Raw genomic sequence first — 19,557 nt, 5'->3', positions numbered from 1 at the left:
AAGGGGGAGGCTTCTTCTTCTTGTGTAGCCACTGGTGGCACCCTCTATTCTTCTTCATGCTCTTGTTTAGGCTCTTCCTCTATCACTTTTGGTCGTCATGGTGTTGGCGCTCAAAATTGCATTCTCATTTTGAGCATTTATTTGAAATTTTGAGTCAATTCAAGCCCATTAAATGCCCATGAATGCATATGTACCTAGCTATACCTTTGAGGTCCTTGAGGTGTTTAATGTTTCTAACACCTTCCATTCAACCTGTCCCCATGTTCCATGAAGTCAATTTGAGATTCCAAGCCATTTCGCAAAGTCTCGTTTTGAGCTAATTTCAAATCTGCATTTTCACCTAAGTGTTAAACAACGACAGGAGGCTGTGTTTGTCATTGAATATCTCATGCCCAGAATTTTTTTGTGATTGTTTGCTTTGGGAGTGTCTAATATTCATACTCAAAAACCTATTTTTTAGATTTTAAGTCATTTCGAGTCTGTTAGCCTAGGTTTTGAATCCCTCAAAGTTGGTTAGTTATCAATGTCATACTGATGAGAAATGTTCAGAATTCTGGGAAGCCTTGTTTGATGAGTTGTAATTTTGACCCAGTTGACTGAAATGCTAAAATTCCTTTTGCATTGCATTGTAGACGTCAGAGACTTGTTATGTTTCAAGTTTTAGCTTATGAAAAATTCATTTGATCACTTTTCAGGCACGATTCCAAATGGAATTTTTAAGTTTTACTAGTGTCAGCATTTGCAGATTTGTCAAAACCCTTGTTTGTGATGTTATATCTCCTAATCCGTGATAGGTGAGATCAAATGGATTGTGCCATTGCATTATCCTCTGAAAATACTTCAAGTGTTCCAATTTTTAGGTCTTGACAAATCCATTTGCACACTTTTCCAGGTCAATTCCATTTGCAAAAAATTATTATCTTGTCAATGTTTTCGGTCAACAAATTCTGAGTAGCTCACTTTGATTGATCACCATTTGCACCGTGTTATTCGTCATTAGCCCAAATTGTAGATCCATAATGTTCTCATGATAGTGAACTAATGTCCCAGTTTGTGTTTCCCTAAGTGTCAGTTTACCCAGTTTCTGAAGCCGATTATGAACCCAATTTAGTGTTTTCTGACATGTTTTCTTGCAGGAAGTTCTAAAAGGTCAACTTTGATAGTGAATATCTGTTGACCTCAAATTTTTCATGAGATAAGATTTGACGGGGTAAAAGTATGCGGAACAAAGAATTAGTGCGCTAGTTTTTAGAGCTTGATCAGGTGATTTGGTCAATTTTTAAGGCTAGCCAATGGACCTCCTAGCGCAAAAGTGGTAGGTTGCAAAAAGGGGTAAAAATGAGGTTTGATGATCAGTTAGTGATCAAATTTGATTTCAATCAGTCCAAGATGATTAGTGGATCAATATGAGATTTCAGTTGTTTGAAAATGAAAAAAAAATTAACCGGACCCACTTTAGGGCCCAACTGACTCCTATCAGATTGTTAAGTGTTTGGGTATTGAAAGTTGCACTCTTCATTTGGAATGTCAAGAAAATGTGTATTGTAAACAATGTGACTTGAGAGAGGAGACCAAAGAGGAAATTAGAGCAGAAGGAGCACACATAATTGATTTCCCTCATATGAAGTAGCAGAAGTCCAAAAAGGGATATCCTTTAGGTTTCTATTTAAACTTGCAAGTGGAAAGAGTCTTTCTCAAAGAGAGAGGCAACAATTAACTAGAACAATGGAAGATATTTTTAGGCTTGTGCCATTTGCAGTGTTCATTATAGTTCCATTCATGGAGTTCTTGCTACCAATTTTTCTTAAAGTATTTCCCAACATGTTGCCATCCACTTTTCAAGATAAGATGAGGGAAGAGGAGGAGCTGAAAGGACGGTTGAATGCAACGGTTGAGTATGCCAAATTTTACAAGACACTCTCAAAGAAATTGCTAGAGAAATCAAAACATCTTGCAGTGGGGAACTTAAACAAAAAGTAGAAGATCTTGATAATTTTTTGAGTTCACATGGGTGCAAAGGTTGGCAAGATCAAGGAAGATGATAGAATGATCCAAAGAGAAGGGGTTGAGTCTCTTTCTGAAGCCAAGCTTAGGCAGGCTTGTAGAGATCGTAGAATTTTGGGCCTTCTCTTAGTTGAAGAAATGCGCCAACAACTACATGATTGGCTGGATCTTTCATTGAATCATTTGGAGCTCATCAATGGTGGGAGTCATGTGCATCCATGAATCAAACCTTGGAAATGCTCTTTCTGGTCTATCACCATCTTTGGCTTCTTTTATGCAGCAACTACCACCATCTAATGGAAATGCACCAGATATGGATATGTTAATCTCTATATTGTTGTAGAATTTCAACAACGAAGTCATCCCAAACAAGCCATCAACTAAAACGAAAGAGAAAAGATAAAGTCAAAGTGAGGCCACGACATTTGAAAAAGGTAAAGGAGCAGCATGTTAATTATTGTTAGTTGGACAGCTGTTATTTCTGACCCGAAAATAGCAGCACTATTTATGGGTAGCTTGGACAGATGTTCGTCCTTATCTATGAATAGCGGTTGTATTTATGGGTGGTTTGGACAGCTGTTTGTCCACTTGCCAAAAATTAGTAAATGGTTATTATTTACTAATTTTAGTGATTCCTTTTGGACACTTTGCAACCAATTCTATTATTGGCTGTCGAGTTGTCTTAATCTCAGCCGTTGGTTAGATTTAATCTCGGTCATTGGTTTACCAACAGGAATAGTATAAAAAGGGGTCATTGGGTCATTTGGATAAAAAAAAGCTTTTGGAGAAGCAGTTTGCAGTGTTAGCAAACAGTCTTGCAGTGTTAGCAGTGTTAGCAAACAGTCTTGGTGAAGCAGTTTGCAGTGTTAGCAAACAGTCTTGCAGTGTTAGCAAGGGCATAGAGAGAAGCTTTTGGAGAAGCAGTTTGCAGTGTTAGCAAACAGTCTTGTAGTGTTAGCAAGGGCATAGTAAGAAGCTTTTGTGAAGCAGTTTGCAGTGTTAGCAAACAGTCTTGCAGTGTTAGCAAGGGCGCAGTGTTAGCGTGGGGATAGCAGTGGGGAATATCAGCGGGAGAAATTAGGAGGTTGTCAGAGTTCTGCTAGTGAGAGGCAAGGAATTTTGTATCTCTTGATTTGCTGAAGTTTAATATAATTCCTCATCTGTAGAACTGGTTTTCCCTTAGGGGTTTTTCCAGGGACAATTTGTCCGAAAATATTGTGTTCATTGTGTTGCGCATTTCTTTCCGTATTTTATAAGTGAAGTTGCAGTTGTATTATTCTTCGATATTAACTGGGAATTTATTTTCAGCAGTTTAATAATCATTTGTGATAGGAGATTAATAATCAGTGATTGCAATAGTTTGATTTTTCACATGGTATCAGAGCATTGTTAAGGGTAGAAGAGTTTTGCCCTAGGAAAGAAATTTTGATCTCTTTAGATTTATTATTGCTTTAAACCCTTGAGATGGCTTCAGCTGGTTTGAGAGATTAGGATAGATTGGATGGTGCCTCAAATTTTGGTGTCTGGAAGGCCAAAATTTCTTTATTGTTGGAAGAGAATGGTATCAAGGATTATGCTACCAGTGGTGTACCTGTACCAACGAATACAACACAGCTTGCAGCATATAGGAAGGACGATGCCAAAGTGAGGAGGATTATCCTTGATGGTGTCAAGGATCATATTGTTCCACATACCTCGGAGCTAGATACAACAAAGAAGATGTGGGACGCTATTCTAAATCTGTACCAGAATGCTACCACTAATAAGAAGTTGATTCTCAGAGAGAAGCTAAAGAATACCCGGATGAATTAGGGAGAAGACGTCACAAGTTACCTCACCAGGCTCAGACTTGTCAAGGATGAGTTAGCAGCTGTTGGAGATAGCCCTAGTGATGATGAGCTAGTGAGAATAGCCCTAAATGGGTTTACTAAACAATGGAGTGTCTTTGTTCAAGTTGTCAGTGGACGAGATACTTTATCGAGTTGGGATCGACTATGGACTGATTTCACTCAGGAGGAGTTTAGACTAAGTCTTGTCAATGGGGCCAACAAGAGTCAAAAAAATGAGGTGGAACAAGAGAACGTTGCCCTAGCGGGTAAAGGGAAAGCAAAGAAGGGATCTAGCAAAGGATCAAATTCACAAAGTGAAAAGAAGAAGAAGGATCTTTCTAAGGTCAAGTGCTTTGGATGTCATGAGTTTGGCCACTATGTCAGTGATTTCCCAGAGAGGAAAAAAGGTAAGAAGCAGGTGGCAGCTTCAGCAAGTGCAGAAGAACTCTCCAGCAGAATGGAAGATGAGTTTGCACTCATAGCTTGTATGGTTAGCTCAACCTCACAGTGTGTTTGGTATATAGATAGTGGGGCGTCATTTCATATGATAGGAGTTAGAGAGTACTTCTCCAGTTACAAGGAGGAGGACACCAACATCCAGATTTCTATGGGAAACTTGTCCAAACTCAACCCTGTTGGGAAAGGGACTGTTCAGTTTCAGAGGGAGAATGGAAAGATAATTCCTCTTCATGATGTGTTATATGTGCCGGGCTTAGGTATGAATTTGATTTCTGTATCTGTTCTTCAGGATAGGGGGTATAATGTACTCTTTAGAGGGACACATGTGTTGATTAAGCACAAGGATTGGAAATCACCCATAACTATTGGAGTTAGGAGTGGTCACCTTTATAGATTGCAGTTTGATACTCCTAAGGCACTTATGAGCAACAATAATCCTAGAGATCTTGGAGAGCTATGGCATAGGAGGTTGGGCCATATTCATCATGGAGCACTTAGATTTCTTTGTGAGACCGTGACAGGTGTTCCAGAGGTGAGCACAGAGCATGATGATGTATGTAAGGGATGTGTGTTGGGGAAGTTTGCGAAAGCATCTTTTCCAAGGAGTGACACCAGATCTAAGGGTGTTCTTGATCTAGTACATTCAGATGTTTGTGGACCAATGTCAACGAAATCTCTCAGAGGATATGAGTACTATGTTACTTTTATTGATTACTTCTCTAGAAAGACCTGGATATACTTCTTAAAGACTAAAGATGAGGTTTTCAGTCAATTCCAAGAGTTCAAGGCTCTTGTGGAGAACTCGACAAGAAAGAAGATAAAGGTTCTTCGGTCAGACAATGGAGGCGAGTACAAAGGAAATGTCTTCCAGGAGTTTTGCACCAGAGAAGGAATCAAGAGAGAATGGATTGTTCCTTACAATCCACAGCAGAATGGAGTTGCTGAGAGGAAGAACTGTTCTATATCGGAGGTAGCAAGAGCTATGCTACATGACTAGGACATGTCCCATTACTTATGGGCAGAGGCGTGTAATACAACAGTCTACATTCAGAATAGAGTTCCACACAAGGTGCTAGGGAAGATGACACCAGAGGAGGCTTTCATAGGGAAGAAGCCAGATGTTATTCACTTCAGGATATTCAGGAGTTTGGCATATTGTCATATTCCTGGAGATACATGTACAAAGTTAGATTAGACTGCAGAGAGGGGGTACTTTGTTGGGTACAGTGAGACCTCAAAGGCATACAGGATTTTCATTCTGAGGACTAAAAGAGTTATTGTCAGACGGGATGTCAAGTTCATGGAGGACAAGGCATTCAAGAGATCCAGAGATTTGCCAGCAGATGATCAGAGTGAGCAGCCAACAGAAGCTCCAAGACCAAGTCAAGGGCATCAAAGCTCAAGTACAGTTACCGGTACGAGTGTAGACTCAGTTAGTGAAGATTCACAGAGTATGGAGCAATAGGTGCAATAGGAAATGCATCTGGAAGACTTAGAGGTTGACATTTCATCCTCTACAGTTGGCAGCAGGAACCATGTGGTTCCAGATACACAAAGGGATACTCAGGAGTTTATGGGAGCTCCTAGGAAGAGTACTAGACAGCGAAGACAACCAGCCAAGTTCAATGACTATGTGGCATTAGTTAGTCAGTTGGTAGATAGTGAGCCTTCTAGCTATCAAGAAGCTGTAGAACATCAGGTATGGCGAGATGCTATGGTTGAGGAATATTCTTCAATAATGCAAAATGATGTGTGGGAGGTAGTACCTAGACCAACAGATAGGGCTGTAGTTGGATCACACTGGATCTATAAGATAAAGCACGGTGCAGATGGTAGCATCGAGAAATAAAAGGCTAGGTTTGTGGCAAAGGGGTTCTCTCAAAAGGAGGGAATATACTATGAGGAGACATTTGCTCCAGTTTTTAGGTATACTTCTATACAAGCTGTAATCTCACTTGCAGCACAGATGGGATGGCAGATCCATCAAATGGATGTCAAGACAACATTCCTCAATGGTGAGTTGAAGGAGGAGGTATACATAGAACAACCAGAAGGCTTTGTAGCACACAACAAAGAGACCCACGTGTGCAGATTGAAGAAAGTTGTTCGACTACAATACATACCTACAGATGAGCAGGTAGCAGACATTCTGACGAAGGCTTTGGGAAAGGCCAAATTTATCTTCTTCAGAGATAAGATGGGTGTCATGCAGAACAGCTTCCTCGCTAAGAGGGAGTGTTAATTATTGTTAGTTGGACAACTGTTATTTCTGACCCGAAAATAGCAGCACTATTTATGGGTAGCTTGGACAAATGTTCATCCTTATCTATGAATAGCGGTTGTATTTATGGGTGGTTTGGACACCTGTTTGTCCACTTGCCAAAAATTAGTAAATGGTTATTATTTACTAATTTTAGTGATTCCTTTTGGACACTTTGCAACCAATTCTATTATTGGTTTTCGAGTTGTCTTAATCTCAGCCGCTGGTTAGATTTAATCTTGGTCGTTGGTTTACCAACAGGAATAGTATAAAAAGGGGTCATTGGGTCATTTGGATAAAAAGAAGCTTTTGGAGAAGCAGTTTGCAGTGTTAGCAAACAGTCTTGCAGTGTTAGCAAGGAAGCTTTGGTGAAGCAGTTTGCAGTGTTAGCAAAAAGTCTTGCAGTGTTAGCAAGGGCACAGAGAGAAGCTTTTGGAGAAGCAGTTTGCAGTGTTAGCAAACAGTCTTGTAGTGTTAGCAAGGAAGCTTTGGTGAAGCAGTTTGCAGTGTTAGCAAACAGTCTTACAGTGTTAGCAAGGGCACAGTGAAGAAGCTTTTGGAGAAGCAGTTTGCAGTGTTAGCAAACAGTCTTGCAGTGTTAGCAAGGAAGCTTTGGTGAAGCAGTTTGCAGTGTTAGCAAACAGTCTTGTAGTGTTAGCAAGGGCACAGTAAGAAGCTTTTGTGAAGTAGTTTGTAGTGTTAGCAAACAGTCTTGCAGTGTTAGCAAGGGCGCAGTGTTAGCGTGGGGATAGCAGTGGGGAATATCAGCGGGAGAAATTAGGAGGTTGTCAAAGTTCTGCCAGTGAGAGGCAAGGAATTTTGTATCTCTTGATTTGCTAAAGTTTAATATAATTCCTCATCTGTAGAACTGGTTTTCCCTTAGGGGTTTTTCCAGGGACAATTTGTCCGAAAATATTGTGTTCATTGTGTTGCGCATTTCTTTCCGTATTTTATAAGTGAAGTTGGAGTTGTGTTATTCTTCGATATTAGCTGGGAATTTATTTTCAGTAGTTTAATAATCATTTGTGATAGGAGATTAATAATCAGTGACTGCAATAGTTTGATTTTTCACACAGCAGACAAGGGAGCACGCCCACACCAGTCAAAGGAAGTTGGTTTCATAACTTGAAGGAGATTCACACAAGAAAAGGAGAAGCCACTATATGCTATTAAAAAATGTTTGAAGATACTAAGTTAGAAAAAGAAGAAACAGAGGTTGCCCATACGTAGTATGAAGCAAAAGGGAATTGTCTAGTCAAAGGAAAAGAGTAAGCTACAGTCCACGTAGATAGAGCCCCACGCTAAAAGGAGGAGATGGCTTTGGGGCCAAAGCGCTATGAAAGGGAGTTTTCACTAGGGTCCACGTCAACTTAAAGGAAAATAATACATTCGAAAGGCCCATGCTTTGCAAGGTTTAAAAGCTATTCACATTTTAAAGTCGCCTATCAAAAGGCAAAACCCGCAGACACATATGGAGCAGGCGATATATAATGAAAAAGCTAATGGGAAAGATGGCTTAATACATAGAAATTCACAGTATATAAAAGGAACCTGTCCACATCACTAAAGAAGATTCACGTATAAAGAGGGAGCACCTATAGAAAGAGACAAGAACCAACACTTCAAAAGAAAGCAGTCGGCATTAAGAGGCATTTTCAGAGGAAGTCCACACCTTTAAAAGAAGAAAAATAAGCCGCATGAAGGAAGTCTGCACCAAACATGAGGAGAGCCAATGCCATGTAATGAGTTGAAGCTGCAAAGAGAGCAGACGGGCAAAGAGAAAACGTAGTCAAAATAAGGAAAATAATGAAGTGTTATCCCACATTTAGTGTGCAAGGATATTTAAAAGTGTTTAAATACAAAGATGCTTAGCATGTTACATGTGGTTGAGAAAAGCACTTTTGTAAGCCGCATGCTAAATGTGATGACCCCACCACCGACCTGACTTGGACTTGATAGCTAGAGCAAGAAAAAAGCCTAATTTTGATCAAAGATGCAGGTGTGGTGATGTGGCGACGGAGGCTAAAATTTTGACACATGTTGAAATCTGATGACGGGCGCTTACCCGCAAAATCAAGTTGCTCGAATGATAAATATTGCGGGAAAGCAGGCACGTGACAAGTGGCAAGAGGGTCCCATCTGGCAATGACATGGAAAAGATGTGCAATTCAAACGTGAGGCACAAGATGCTGCCACATGGCAGATCCAACGAATGGGGCATTTCTACAAAATGAAGATGCAAGATGTTTAGATAATGCAGGTAAGTGGGCTGTTGACACGTGTCAATAGGCCTAGCTCAGATGGTGATATGGCACTACATACAAGGTGATGACAAAGTAGTCTAGTGGCAAAGGTCAAAAAATTAGATACCGCCACGTATCACAGAGGTCAAACTAGGGTTGACCCTAGATTTAAAGGGTAGGAAAAAATTCAAAAATGATAAAAATTTGTTTTTAATAAATTTTCTCCAAAGTGCACGTAGAAGATTATAAAATCAAAAGAGGCACCTATGCTAAAGTATAAACTTTAGAAAAAATTTAAATTTTTGAATATCAAAGTTGTAGACTTGATAGTTATGCAAGAGGGGGACATTTTCAAACTAATTTTCAAGGGGTTTCTGAGAGGCTAACATAGCGATATTATATATCGCTGGAATTGTGAGAAGACAAACTTTTTGATTTTGGAGTTCGTTTCTACACAGGAATTCATGGGTTCAAGTTATACCCAGAAACATGAAATTTGGGGCCTTCTCAGTAAAAAGAGCTAAAATTGAAAATGCAGTTGCAGGATCAGTAATATATAGTGAAAATGTAGTTGGGGTAAGAATTTAACTACTTTCAAGTTAGTTGAATTAGGATTTCACTAGCATTTCATACTATTATAATATATTTTGGCAAATAAAAGGGATTTCATCATTCAACAAGAGATATTTGCAAATCATTTACAATGTAATGATGAAACAAAATTAGATCAATAGTAGAGAGAAGAGAGAGGTGATTCAGTTGCAAGAGATAGAATTTCAAGTGGACAGACGTCAGTTGCATATCAAATCTGGGAATTCATCTATCTTCTATATCATGCTTTCTTTCTTTTATGGTAAGCATTGGAAAATATTGGAAAGTTTCTCTAGAATGAAGGCATTTAGTAGAACTGGCCCTGGAATTGATGAACTCTGAATGGAAGATCTGGTATGTGCTGGTTCCAGACCATGAAGCTTTTTCTTTGGCTTTGATACCCCCTTCCCATCCCATCAGCTTCTGATTCCCGTCATTTTCTCTCTTCTATGATAGCAGTCTGGTTTATTAGGTTCTTTGTGAGTTAATTTTATGCATTTTTATGTATTGTTTCAAGGAAATCAATATAAGGAACAACAAGTGTTTAGTTTCAGTTTAAATCTTGTCTCCTTTCTCAGTTGAGCTGTGATGTTTTATGGTCTTTGAACAAAGAACCTAAATCATAAGTGCAGTCCCTTAAGGCTTTATGTTGCTTCATTGTTGCTTGTAATTCAAGGAATTATGTAAATGCTTCAGAGATTCAATAGGGTTGCAGGTTTATTGAGGAGGATATCAGGTAAGAATGATATTTAAGTTGAACATTGATGTCTATTTACAAGGTGAATGGATAGATCACATATCTAAATATATGAATAAGTATCAGATATCCAAAATGCATGAGGGAGATTCATGAATTGCCCAATGGATCAGGCACTGATCAGCTATAGGATCATTAGTTTTTTGTCTATACTTGGTTTTCATCCTCTTTCCCCACCCACATAAAATAAAAATCAAATTCAAATCATCTTTACATTTTATGTTGAAGAGCTATAATAGAATACCCTCACTTAGCTTGTGCATTCCATAGAGTTGTAATTTGCTACTGCACTTCTTTGTTATTGCATAGGTTATTAGGAGAAATAAGAGTTTTATCTGCATAATTAGGTTCAAATTTATGTTTTAAATGCATTGGTACCATATCTTAGAACCTCAAGGTTAACCCACCTAGGTCTTGCAGAGCCTGAAGTGAAGAAGGGTCAAGCCTTATAGTTGGCCCAAGACTGCAGTCAAGTGCATTCATCATAGGAATTTGCTAGCCTTAAATGCATTTTTTTGGTTTCTTGGTTGTTTATAAAATTGTTAAATCAGGAGCCAACATGTGGCACTTGTGGCTCGTAGCTGGGCTATTGAGCTTCAGGCTCACCTTGTGTTTTTTGTTCCTATTGAGTTGCTTGGGATGTTTGCTCCCTTTCCTTTGCAGACACTCTCTTCCTTTTGTTCTTTCCCTTATCTGCAATGAAGTACTCAGCCTCTCTCTCATGTTGGTGTATCATTTCTAGCCTCACTAGGGATTGAGCAAGGAAGGTTGGCACTATAACTAATGCACCTTTTCCTTTGATTGGCTATGCAGTAGCTTGTAGGGGGATTTCTTGAGGAACTGGGTTTGTTCTATAAGGATTTTTGATCCATTCCTTTGTCAATTGGACTATGTGTCTAGCCCAATGATTAATGTATGCATTCTCACCCCTTTTGATCTCCATGCTCATTATGGTCCTATCATAAATCTTGACCCTATTGTATAGAGGATCCAAGATATCTTTTGTATCCTTCTTGACAGCCTTAAGTAGGATCTTTATTTTGGGCACCTTTTCTACCAGATATAGAGTCATCCTACAATAATCCCTTATCCAAATATCATAGTTGTCTACTGAATTCATCTAATGATCTTCCAACACATCTTCATGTACAAAATGCTTCCTTGCCAGATGTTGCACCATCCCTATGTTATCAAATTAGGGGCGAAGGGAGTTGTACTCTTTGAAGGGATATTGATCCCATTTTGAATCAAAAGTCATTATATCCTACTTTTTCTTGACCTCAAAAATACCTATCATGATAGGCCATACCCATGTCTTCTCACTCTGTCGTATGCAGACGTGAGTTGGCATGCAATCTCCAGTAAAATGATCCAATCCAATGGATATCTTGGGAGCTTATTCGAGTTTTCCAATATACCAGATACCCTTAGGTTGGTGAATGTTTTGAACTAGATGTAGTATGCATTGATCTTTGTGATCCTAGTTGTTGCTTCTACTAACTTCCTTTTTTCATAATGACCTTCAATGAATATGATGATTGCAAATATATAGCCATCATTCATCACCTTGTATTCTACGCTCTTACTCTGAGAGTTTCTTCTTTACCAGTTGGGGCTAAACCACATAAGGCTAGGAATTAGCATCATATAAGCTCCCTCTTTTGTAAATTTGTGGGTAGTCCATGGTCCTTTCCACCAGTAATTACACCATGTATGATGTCATATAGAATTGTGGATCGACTCTCATAGCTACAAGTTTCTCATGCAGATTATCACTGAGGATAGTAGCCCAATCTATTGACATCTTTGTCATCTTGATGGTTTCTTTAAAGTGGACCATCTAGGTTTGAAGGTGTCCTGCTATTGGTATTCCCATGACCCTTCTCAAAATCATATTATTGTATCAAACATCATCTTTAATATAATACTTTTTTGATTTTGTGGCCCACTATTGTTCTATCAATTAGGAAGGATGATTGAATTGTCTTCCTAGCTTCCTTTTCATTTTCATGGTACTATCTCTCTACTCTTTCATAGGTTATCTTCAGATATTGGTCCACCCTAGGAAGATGGAACACCTTAATATTTCTCAGTTGAAGGTCCAAGATCATCTCCCCTATGACACTCTTGAAAACCTTCTCTTTGGTCACTTAGTTCTCTGCAAAAGCCATTATAAGTTCCGAGGACTGAACAGATGTAGGATGTCATGTTGTATCAACAAGACCTAATCTAACAAGGGCTAACACCATTGCAGATTGTTCTTTTAGTTTTTTGAAGATGGTAAGGAATGCATTCCAATCTATATGACCAAGCTCGGTATCTCGGATCTATGCATGCCCATCTTGAAACTAGGATTTCCTCAATGCACCTTAGTACTTGAATACAACAGGTTTTGGAGCTATATTTTCTACCATTGAAGAGGATGATGAGGCCATCTTATCTACACAAGAGAGATGATATTAGTTCAAAATGTTAAATTTTGACCTAAAACAAACCCTAATTGACCCTAAAGAGATCAAAACCTAGCAAAAATTTACCCAAAATAATCAAAATCTTCCAAATTCCTTGTTATATTGTTTAGCACACCCTTATAGGTGTGCTAGTATGCTAAAATGGCCCCTATTTGGCCATTTGTGTAGAGTTGTGCACCTATGCACCTTGGTAAGGTGAGCACATGCGCTATGCAAGTGCAATATGGGGGAATATGAGAGCTTTTTATGTGTTTTGCTTAGTCTTTTAAAGCATAAGGGTGTAGACATGCACACCTCTTCACTTTACATTTAACTTAGGTGTTTTTCATTTTTAGCTTTAGTTTAAGAGGGTGCACACATATGCACCTTGTGGAGGTGTACATGTGCGCACCTTCAAGGTGTCAAGGTGTTAGGCTTTTTAGATTTAGGTTTTAGGTTTTAGGTTTTTGACAAGGTGTGTACATGCACACCTTGAGGATGTGTGCATGTGTGGACCTTGTTAGTGGTGTTGACCTTATGCTTTGTGTTGGCAAGTTGAGAGCAGAGGAGCTAGGAATGCACACGTTGGAGGGATTGAAGGTGTGGGTGTCTGGAGAGCACAAGATAGAGGGGGTCTGGGTATTATATAGACCCTGGGCCCCAGTGTGCACCTCCATGAGTGCACAGCTTTTTAGATTTGTACACATGTGCAAGTGCACATGTGTGCATCTTTGGAAATAAATGAGTGTGCACATGCACAAGTGCACATGTGCACATTTTCAAATGGAGAAGAGTGTGCACATGTTCAAGTGTGCATGTGTGCATCTTTAGAAGGAGACGAGTGCACACATGCACACTGGGTGCACCTGTGCACCTTGAGAAGGTGTGCTAATGTGTTAGTGTGCACTTAAGCACTTGAAACACCAAAAAAATCATTTTTTCAAATATCAGACTCTCCAAACTTCCCCACATAGAGACTTAGGCTTGACTTAGACTCCTGAGGGAGTCCAAAAATTACCCAAGCCCTAGACTAGGGGTCTAGGAGATAAAATTTACAGGGGGTTCCTCATTTCTAGAAGAAATGGGGTGTGCCTTGTGAGACCACAACAAATAGCTCAAACTAAAGGGAAGAAATGACAAAGGTATTTCTTCATTAGCAAGCATTCTTGTAACATGTGTCAAATGATGACTAAATTTGGAACACTTCAAGTAGCTTTGAAGTTCCTTCATAGTCATCTTCAAGCTCAATGTGTGCACAGTGTATTCATTTCCTTTGACATTTCTAAGTGCAGTCTATCATGAGCTTCTAGCAACTCAGAAACATTCTTTCACTCTATCAACCCATTCATCACGAATCCTTGTAAAATTCATGTATCAATCATTTCTAACTAGATGAGAGAATATGTTCTGAGGGCTCTTGATGGGTTATCAATTTTTCATTTCAAGTCCTTAGTAATCTCTTTTGATCCAGCTTCATGGAGCTTGCACGTTTGCATTTGATTGTTCCATGAAGCAATTTGTATAGATAATGGATACCCATTTTGGAGTGCATATCCCTATTGTCTAATTACCTTTTTGGATCTTTTGGAATCTGTATTTCTTAACACCTTCTTTAATTCCTCTTTTCTTTTGTACCAACCATGCTTAGATTGTGTAGCCAATGCATTGGTGTCATTTCTCACATTCTTTCTTTAGTTTGATAACCCTTGCGTTTCTCTTTTATGAACATTTGGAAAATCTCACGCTAAACAATGATCTTAGTCATTCTTTGAAAAGATCTTTAGTCTAAACTAGAAAGTTTGGACTATCCCTTGCCACTGTTAACCTTGATTTGAAAACACTTAGATAGTCAATCTTTAAATTTGTAAAGTGTTGAGAACTATCAATCTGCAATTTTGATTTCAAGATTGAAAGTCCTTCACAATTGCAAGTAACATCTATTTTTAGTTTGGTAAAGCTAGATTCGATGAAGACAATACCACTAGTATCACCTTTCCTACTCTGGACTAGGAAGATCTCAGGACTCACCAACAAGAATTTGAGGAGAACAAGATGGCTCAGGAGGTTGCACAGGTCATGCAGGAGTTGGAAAGAAATATTGAGGATTAGTTGTTGTTATTTTCCTTTTTTGTTGGCTTTTCGTTCTGGCTTTTGGCTGTTCCGTTTTGTCTTTTTGGTTTGGCCTTTTCTTTGGCCTTTGTTTATTTGGCTGGGCCTTGTGCTACTTCAGCCTTTAGACTTATTTCTTTTGCGGCTAGGCTTCTAATACTTATTTTCAGCCTGATTTGTATTGACTCTCAGGTTTCAGGATCCTTGTAAAACCTATTTATCTAATCAAAAAAATCTATTTTTAGTTGATACAAGAAACAAAATCATCTAAATGCTTTGACAAATAAATACCTCTTTCCAAAAGTTAAAACCAAAAGGAGTGATCAATGAAATGCATCAAGAAAAAGTCTTGATTGCACCTAACTCTTGGACTAACAAGAAAAGATAGACACAACTTTTAAAGAAACAACACAACTGAAAGTAAACACACTTGTAGGAAATAAAACACACTTGCAGAAAGTAATTTAATTATTTTATTTTATTTTTAATTTACTTTTTTTGCTCTTAGGCCTCGAACTAATGTTTCAAGAACTGGCCATTGACTGGAAATGGGACCAATTCCCCTTGTAAGGAACTCAGCCTAAAAGTATTTTCTCCTAAAATCTCTACAATTTGATAAGGTTCAATCCACAAGCATTGAAACTTAGTGTGATTGCCCGAATTTTCTTTCACCTTGTTCCATAGGAGAATAAAGTCAAATATTCTAAAAGATTTTATTGTAGTTTGCTTATTGACTCATCGTTTGATGACAATCTGATGTTTCCCCATATGCTCTAATCTGGTTGTTCTTTTCTCATCCAATTCCAAGAGATTTATCAATCTGATCTGAACTTTGTCAACATCTTCAGCATACCCACTCATAAATTTCAAAATAGGAATCTTGAGATTAAGTGGGAAATTGGCTCTTGTTCATAGATGAGTAGATATAGGGATGTTCTTAAAGCATTTTTTATCCTGACTTGATCTATCCACAATGCATATTTTAGTTAAGTGTGCCAATAATTCAGGTTTTCCTTCAACAAGTTTTTTATCACTATGATCAAGATATTATTCGTAGACTAAGCCACACCATTCCCTTGGGGATAGTAATTTGAATAGAACTTGATTATAACCTAATTTTCCAATGCTCACTAGGTAATAAATATTGACGCAAAACCTTATCCATTATCGCTAACAAGGAAGAATGACAACCCAAACCTAGTAACAATATGCTCTTCTAAGAAATCAGTAACTACTTTGGTAGTGCAATTTTTGAAAGTTTCAACTTATGTCCAACGTGTGCAATAGTTAGTAGCTATAAGAACAAACATAAGTATTGTTGATGATGGTGGTTTTGTTGGACCAATGAAGTCCAGCCCCCACTTAGCAAAAGGGTGTACTTCAAACACTGGTTGTAGTGCCATAGTTGGATGTCTATCTCTGTTAGAACTGGTTTGACAAGTGTGGCAAGAGTGTATATGTTCAAATGTATCCTTGAATATTGTAGGCCAAAAATAGCCTGATCTCAAAATCATATGGGTAGTAGTCTCTATTGATCCATGTCTCGTACCATACTTATCATAAAACTGTTTAAAATCTTTTTTTACTTCTTTATATCCCAAACACTTTAAATAAATTCCCTCGTAGTTTCTTTTATAAAGTTTCCTATCTCGCAACATATAGGATTCACATTTCATCTTGAGTCCTCTACACTAGAAACTATTCATCCAGTTGGGGTGTTGATTCTGTAAAAGATAGTAAACAATATCTTGATACTATACATCCATGATTATTCTTTGATCAATATCCACTTGAGACACTAATCTTTTGTTGATTTTTCACGTTGATTTCATCATCAAATGTAAATTTATTATCATTATCGATCTCATTATTAGCTATCATCTTGGTCAATCATTGTCCTCTTACCAGCTTTATTAGTTGAATCTCTAAATCTAATTCTTGCAATATAGCCATCCACTTTCCTCATATTTTTCCTAATTCATTTTATATCAACAATGATTTAACCACAAGATCTAGCACAATTGCATATACTTTACTCCTAAGTATATAATGGAAAATTTTCTTGACCACCTTTGTCAAAGTGAAAGACTATTTGTCCATATTAGAATAGTTTAACTTGGCATTCTTTAGCAAAAAAATCATGAATACGATGGGCCTTTCATCTTCTTTGTCTTTCTTTTGAGTGAAAATTCTACCACATTAGTGCTCTAAAGCAAAAGAGTAGATTTTAAAAGGAAACTCATAATCTGGACTCACAAGTACTGGAGTTGTAAAGATAACACTTTGATGTCCTCAAAGGATTTCTTAATTTTTGGAACCCATTTCATTTTTTCTCCCTTTTTCAGCAAGTCATTAAGAGGATTTACTATCTCAGCAAATCCACTAATGAACTTGTGCACAAAATTAATCTTCCCAAAGAAAGACTTGAGTTATTTACGGCTATGGAGAGGTGACAACTTTATAATTGCTTCAACTCTCTCAGGATCAATGGAGATTCCTACTTTGGAAATAGCATGACCTAGAAGTTTTCCTTTCATGACCCTAAATGCACATTTCTTAGGATTGAACGATATGCCATATCTTCGACATTGATTGAACACTTGTCTTAAATTAGTAATGTGAGTGCTCCAATCTTTTGAAAAGACAATTAGGTCATCCATGTAGATGACTATACACTTTTTTATTATCCCCTTGAATACTTACATCCATTGCTCTTTGGAATGTACCCCCTACATTGATCAATCCAAATGGCATTCTTCTATATGAAAAGGTTCCCCATTTTGTTGTGAAAGTAGTATTCAACCTATCTTCTTCATCTACCATCACTTGATTGTATCCTGAATATCCATCTAGAAAAGACATCATTTTTTATCCATTCATAATTTGTAATACTTCATCAAGTGAGGGACAAGGATAATTATCTTTTTGAGATGCTTGGTTTAAATTACAAAAATCTACATGAAGGTGAATTTATCTAGTCTTTTTCCTTACTGGAACCAAGTTAGCAACCCATGTAGAATGTCAGATTGGAAAGATAATTATAGCATTGAGTAACATCTTGACTTCCTTCATTATCAATGGTTGAATAATAGGATTGGCTAGTCTCTACCTTTAATGAAAAGGCTTGGCATCTGGTTTCAACAGAATGTCATGAGTGATGATTTATGAGTCATACATCTTGAGTTCTTCATAACTCCCTGCTATGACATCTTTGTATTCCTAAGAAATTGAAGCATACTTTCTCATTCTCGAGGATTACATGTTTTCCCAATAATTACCATCTTAGGATCTTCTTATGTACCCAGATTATATGAATCACATTCTTCAATTCCCTTTTCTTTGACAATTTTTTTGTTACGTGTTGACTCATCTTGGTCAAAGATGCATTCTAACTCAACCATCCCCTTGGGAATAATGTTGGTTTTCAAAATGATAATTCCATCCTCATCTTCAAGTTCATCGTTGTCAGGTTTATCATTGAGAGTATCATCAATCTCTTGTCCTTTGAAAATACCATTGCACATAATGAATTCAAGAATATGTTGGTCATCTTGGAAAAATTGATAGTTTTTAATATTTTCTAGGATAGATGGGGTAACAACCAATTCTACTAAAAACCTTTTCAGTTTTGTTCTTTCCACAGGTTGTAATACACTAGCTGGAATTCCAAGGGCATCAACTACCATGTTTCTCCTTCTTGGGATAGACTTTATGTTCAAAGCTCAAAATCTTCCATCAGATCCCATACTCTTTTCTAGTAAGCAAGTAATCTTATATCATTGCAACAGTAAATTGATTTCACCTATCTAGTCACCAACTAGGAATCTGCTTCAATTATGAGAGCTTTAACTCCCTTCTCTAATGCGAAGAGAATTATGTGAATCAAGGCTTCATGTTTTGCAACATTGTTAGTACATCTAAACTATAATTGATATGATGCATAAAAGGACCTACCCTTTAAATAATTAATTCAATACATGCACTAGCTCCTAATTTTCATTTAGAGTCATCAAACCTGAGTGTCTAGATTGGTTCTTCTTTGGGCATTCTGGACTTGTGCTTATTCGTTCAAAGCTTTTCTTTCACTTGGATTTTGAAGGGTTGTTTCTTTGGGATCCATTGCAATCTCTCACATGGTGGACTTGGCAAGTTTCCTTTGTTTATATTTGATATGGGGAGTTTTTGTTTCTCTTGTTTGTCTTGAATCTCCCTGATCAATTTTGTAATTTTATCAACTCTTGGCTTAGGATGAAAAACCACTAAATTCCAACCTTGACCTTTTACGAGATGTCTTCTCCTTAGAAATTTAATCATTCATAGTGGTGGAGAAGATAAAGCCCCACCATCTAAAGAGGTATCACTATATGATGCATTGAGATCTTCCACTTCCTCTTCATCTTTTCCCTTGACTTGAGCTTGAATTTTCCATAGGTACTTCATTTGGAATTTGGTTGCATTTTATTTTAATTATTTGAGGCAATACTCAAGCAATCATTTCTTGAAAATATGGACATTCAAATGCTAAATGACCATGTGTTAAAAATTCATACCAACTATATGATCAAGGAAATTTTGATCAATAGTTGTGTTTTAATATTGCATTGAGGGACTTTAATTCTACATTTGGACCATCTATTCCAATTAGTATTTTTTTTATGGATCTTATTTTTAGTGATGATCTAGGTCTATTTTTAATGTCTAGCGATGGTTCTTATTAGTGCTGGGTGGGTTAATCCATTGTGTTAACCATCTTTTTATTTTTTCTTGGCAGTGGCCCAATTTGACTTTTTTGTGCCATATCATGTTATCAAGATTGAATATTCAATGTGAAGTGAGTTACTTAGCTCTTTAATTA

Source organism: Cupressus sempervirens, chromosome 3, assembly GCF_028749045.1.
Source record: "Cupressus sempervirens isolate cs-2001-9-10 chromosome 3, ASM2874904v1, whole genome shotgun sequence".
NCBI lineage: Eukaryota > Viridiplantae > Streptophyta > Pinopsida > Cupressales > Cupressaceae > Cupressus > Cupressus sempervirens.
The sequence above is the reverse complement of the archived record's forward strand: the minus strand, read 5'-3'. Positions refer to the sequence as shown.